The 5,801-nt window shown below is 39.7% G+C and overlaps 1 long non-coding RNA gene across 1 annotated transcript; it reads left to right on the top strand.

Annotated features, from left to right (window-relative positions):
* Positions 1-628: 628 nt before the first annotated feature.
* On the top strand, positions 629-5,431 carry LOC113242072 (uncharacterized). Its single transcript, XR_006407906.3, has 5 exons — positions 629-1,266; positions 1,486-1,587; positions 2,156-2,244; positions 3,495-3,607; positions 5,256-5,431. It is a non-coding gene; the product is annotated as an uncharacterized LOC113242072 (long non-coding RNA).
* Positions 5,432-5,801: the final 370 nt, after the last annotated feature.

The following is a 5,801-nucleotide window of genomic DNA, read 5'->3' on the forward strand; positions in this document are numbered from 1 at the left end:
TGTCGAATAAATAAATAAAAAATCTTAAAAAAAAAAAAAAAGATAAACTGAGACGTGTTTAAAAAATGTAAGAGTTTATTTGAACAACAGTCTATTGGAATCCTGCAATGCCAAACTGGGAGTGGTTGGGTGTGCTCCACGGACAGGAGCTCAGGGAGAGACTTTTAATAAAGAAAAGGTGAAAACAGAGAAGGAGATTGTTGATTGGCTATGGCTTAAAGCCTAGTTGGCTCTTTGTAATTGGTGGTCCTTGGGTTTTGATTTTGTAAACCTGAGGAATTTACAGGCTTGGATTTTGGTTTACTTACATAGGCTGCTGAGACGTGAGAGCCACTTCAGTCCAGGGGTCTCCTTGTTTAATTAATTTAACAGCAGTAACCAGAGTTTTGTGCTCTCACGGAGAGTTCCAGTCTGGTAGGCCAGAGAAGGAAATTGTCAGCTTTAGAGTTCACTCCATGAAATGTCCACTCATCAATTTCATCTTCACTGGCTTTGTATAGGATCTAGGAGTCACACCATTCTCTTTGTTTTAATGAATAGACTGTATACATTGTTATTTACCTGGTTTAGCAGGTTTGAAGGTCTTCTGTTCATATATGATGTTTTCCAGTCCCAGCACATCAAGTGTTGACGGAAAGACTTAATATATCATCCATGGTTCCACCATGGTTCCAGAATGTGTTGTCATTTGCTAAGGTAGGCTGGATTTGTTCCTGGTCTTGGCGAGGGTTTTAGAGCTCAGCACACCAGGCAATCAAGGAATTCTGGGACTGCTGGGGAAGGATGAAAAAATGGAACGTTAGCTGGGCTTCAAAGATAAGGAAAGAATATGAGCATTAAAAGGGAAGTAGAAAGGCAATCCAGGTAGGGGAAAGTGCTTAGTAAGAACACAGTTCTATACTAGACAGTACCTGGTGAATTATAAGAAATGATGGGTAATGGCAGGATTCAAGTAGTGAAGATCCCTTAGTCCAGAGTTGAAGGGATGCCCTACCAGAAAACATGGAGAAATGAAAGGGCACTGTTTGGAGTCTAACACATGCACATGGGAGCGACTCCAGTTGGTTTCTCTCTCTCCCTAAATTAATAAATGTAGATGTATTGAATGGCTAAGGATAATAACGGTTTCACAGTTTGGGAAGTAAATGAGAATATGTATGTGTCTCCCAGGCTCCAATGGGTACCTAACCAATATTAACTTCCTTTCCATTCCCCAGTCATCAAAATCCATCCTAGAAATACTATTCTCCAAGAAAATGGCAGTTGGTAAGCATTAAATGTTATAAATCTCTGAATGTTACACAAAGCACATTATCATCAAGAATTTTAATAATAAATATAAACATAAATAATAAATATTGTATTTCTCTATCACCCTCTTGTGCTCTGTGCTCAAGAAAATAGTCCCTTGAAGCTCATAAAAAATGTTCACAGTTAAATTCTATCAATAATTCTTTAAGGCAAATCTTTTCTATTTTTCTCTAGCAACAGATGCAATGCAAATGTACAATGGATGGGAATGTTTCTAAATGAAATCACTTTAACAACTCAAGCATTTCCCCGGCTTCTGTTCTGGAATGCACATAGGTACTATTTTTGCATTGTGGGCTAAATGCCTTAAAATGAATTTCACTGTTAAGGAAACAATTATCCCTTGCACTTGATGGCAAATTCTCCCTTTCATAAAGACCACCAAATTTATGGGGGAGAAGGGGAGAACAAAATGAAGTAGGGAGTTACGTTTGCACTTAGAGTAAGGTTATTTTGTGTGTCAGGCCATTTTGGTAGATAATGTTAGATGGTGACATGGTCGCTTAGCAACCCTGTCATGGACGAACTCAGGATTCCTGTTTTACTGGGAAATCATAAGGAGCAATACCTAGGGGCATCCATCTATTGTTTTTGGTGATTTTTTACAAAAGATTTCATTGGAGTTCAATGACTAAGATAGGATTAGAAATTTAGATGGCAGGATTTGTATTTATGTTGTTGTTTTAATAATGGAGAAAGACGTTGAGCAATTTTCAGTCTTGGCTCTCCTGACCTTTTTGCATGTCTCTTTCATCCTGTAAATGCCGGGCTTCCCTGAGTTTTATCCTCAGTCTTCTCCTCCTATGCTGTGTGGTCTGCTGAATGATGTCATCCCCTCCCGTAGGTGACTTCCCCTCTGTGGTGACTTCCAAATCTTGGGTGTTCCGGCTCAGACCTCACTCTGGAGCTCCAGGCTGATTTCCAGTTACCACTGTAAGTATCTCTCTATATCTTCTTGTCCTCCTTGCCATCAGTCTTGTGATTTCCACCTCTCCTCCCACCCACCCATCTCACTTCCCTGATCATGGAATTAACACCTTCTTCTAGAACATGGCATACCAATCCTTCATATTTTGCTCTTAACTACATGTTAGCATCAACTCTACTATTTGCTCTGTCACACTCCTTTGTGCCTTTGTCACACTCCACTGCACATCCTATGACCTGACCAACTCCATGAGAAACATCCTGTGGTTTCCTAAGCTTGAATGTTCTTCCATCCCTTTGTACCTTCACACATGCAAACCCCTGGGCCTCCCCGTTCTCCTTCTCTGCTTTAAGAGCTTCATGCTTGAAGAATCAGCTCAACCATCACCTCCTTGGGCTTCTCTCCCCAGACAGTACTTAAGTACTCCCTCCTTAGTGCTCTGTCACATTTTACCTGAATGTATTTTGATACTTGTCATTCTCGTATGTGATGTAAATATAATATATTGATTGTGTATTTACAGGTCTGTCCTTGATGAAACTGTTAGCTCTCTAATGGCATGCAAGTTTTTTCAAAAAGTCCTTATGTCCCCTTATCCCTAGCACAGTGTAGGGGCTAAACAAAGACTGAGTGAATGAATGAACAAACATAAATTATTTCAAGAGTGAACATTAGAGGACAGGGAAACAGACCCTAATAGAAGTTGTCTAGCCTGTTAGTTAAAAATCAGTAAGATTTGGGGTGCCTGGGTGGCTCAGTCGGTTGAGTATCTGAGTCTTGATTTTGGCTCAGGTCATTATCTCAGCGTCATGGGATTGATCCCCACATCAAGCTCTGCACTCAGCACAGAGTCTGCTTGGGATCTCTCTCTCTCTCTCTCTCTCTCTCTGCCCTCCCCCCCACCAAGTAAATAAATAAATAAAATCTTAAAAAAAAAAAAGAAAAATCAATAAGATTCACACCCATTAGGACAGCTATCAGAAAAACAGGAACTAACAAGTGTTGGTGAGAATATGGAGAAATCGAAACCCTCGTGCACTACCTGTGGGACCTCGAAAAGGCTCAACCAGTATGGAAAACAGTATGGTGTTTTTTTTAAAAAAATTAAAAATACAGCTACCAGCAATCCCACTTCTGGGTACATACCCAAAAAGATTGAAAGCAGGGTCTCGAAGAGATATCTGCACAGGCCGTATTCATAGCAGCACTGTTCACATAGTCAAGGAGTGAAAGCAATGCAAATGTCCATCAACAGATGAATGAATAAAGAAAACATGACCTATCCATACAATGGAATATTATCCAGCCTTCAACAAAGGAAGGAAATCCTGTCATGCTACAACATGGATGAAATTTGAGGACATTATGGTAAGTGGAAGAAGCCAAAAACAAAACAATAAATATGGTATTATTCCACTCATATGATACATGTAAAGTAGTCAAATTCTTAGAAACAGAAAGAAGAGGGGCACCTGCATGACTCAGTTGGTTAAGCATCTACCTTCAGCTCAGGTCATGATCCCAGTGTCCTGGGATTGAGTCCCACACCTCTGCCTGCCACTCCCCCTGCTTGTGCTCTCTTTCTCTCTCTCTCTGATAAATAAATAAAATCTTAAAGAAGGAAGGAAGGAAGGAAGAGAGAGAGAGAAAGAAAGAAAAAGAAGAAAGAAAGAAAGAAAGAAAGAAAGAAAGAAAGAAAGAAAGAAAGAAAGAAAGAGAAAGAAGAATGGTGATTACCAGGAGTTAAGAAAAAGAGAAAAGGGGGAGCTGTTTAATGGATATAGAGTTTCAGTTCTGCAAGATGAAAAGGTTCTGGAGATCAGTGCAAATATACTTAACACTGCTAATCTGTACACTTAAAAATAGTTAACATGGTAAATTTTATGTTGTGTGTTCTTGCCACAATAAAAAAAATCAATAAAAGCACAATACACAATATACTTGACATGGAATAGATGCTGTCTGGAGGCCAAGGGCTTGATAGGAAGACTAAACATTTATGACTTCTGCTTTTATAGGTCATATCAGGCTGAATGTATTTATATTATTTACCTTGAATGCTTTTCTTCGCAAAAAATTCTATAATACAAATAGCATAATATTTGAATATAATAACAACACATGACAATGTGAATTGGCTTGGACGGATTATAATATGGTATGAATAACCAAAAAATTCCATTTCCTTTCTCAGGGAAGGTGCTCTACCCTTTCACCATCTCCATTATGCTTGAGTTTTGAGTACCACATAGTGATAGAGTTCAACATTAACAGACCTGGCAGTAGTTCTCTTGGAGCTTATAGCCTGAATGCTATGACCCAATGCAGACAATTACCTAGAAAGCTTAGCTGACCAAAGGGTGCACAAGAAAATATACACACATGCCCGTGAGCATGCACGCTCGCACAGACACACACCCCACTTGTTGAAGCTCATGACACATTCATGAGTCAGGTTCTAGAATAACTAAGTAATGTTGAGAAAATACATATTTCCCTGACAGCTTAGCGTATGTTGAGACAATGTTTCTAAAGAAGAAGGTAAAGCAGGAACTCCCAAACGTCTCTGCCGAGCTTCATTAACTTAAAAAGGTTGACATGAAATCCACAAAGAGCAGTCACCAGTCATCCAAAAAGTGGACCTCCCTTTGAGCAGAGGTTTTGGTCTTTAATGATCCTTTAACAGCAGGAAACATCTCACACATTCCCTTTAGGGTTTCAGAAATTTCCTTTTTCTGAACCTATACATTTTTTATCTCTCCCATGGAAAACATAAACACCAGGGGTAAAATGGAATTCAGGATTCTTAAATGATTCCCTGCTCTAATGTGGCTCATTTTCCATCATTGAACCTCTGGGATTACTTCAATTTAAAAAAAAGCCAGTTAGCCGCCGAAATTGAAGCAGTTGATTCAAACTGGCGAAACTGACAAGGAGGGGACCTGTGAAAATTGCCACGTGCCTAGGGTGCAAGAGAAAATCCCTGATATAATACTCCTTTCCTCTATATCTGCAGCTTGGGGACGTAGCACGAACGCCAGGCCTGGCTTCTCATCCCTTCCAAATCTGCAGGAAGTGCTTCTCCGCTAGTCTGAGCCCTGCCATTTCCGAATTGCCTGGGAGCTATAGAAAAACATCATTAACTCAATCTGTGTTAACCTGAAAAGCTGAAAATAAAAATAGCATCTAGGAGGCCACTTCCCCGGATTCCTGTTATTTCATATAAAGATTGTATTTTTCCTTGAGCTGCCGTTGCTTGCTGACCATTTCCTCATTCGAGCTGCTTCTTTATTTGTCCAGCTTTATTGAGACATCATTGACATTGTGTAAGGTGTGAAGACTGTGATGATTTGATGCATGTCTATCTGTGGAATGTTTACCAACACGAAGGTTAGTTAACACTTCTATCACCTCACATAATTACGTGTGTGTGTGTGTGTGTGTGTGTGTGGTAAGAACACTTAGGAACTACTCTCTTTACAGCTGCTCTTTTCAAATTTCATTTTGAATCTAGCTCTGCCTGTCAGCAAGTTTACTTGGAAGAAGGGGAAATATCCTTCTT

This window comes from Ursus arctos, unplaced genomic scaffold, assembly GCF_023065955.2.
Source record: "Ursus arctos isolate Adak ecotype North America unplaced genomic scaffold, UrsArc2.0 scaffold_36, whole genome shotgun sequence".
In the NCBI taxonomy this organism is placed as follows: domain Eukaryota; kingdom Metazoa; phylum Chordata; class Mammalia; order Carnivora; family Ursidae; genus Ursus; species Ursus arctos.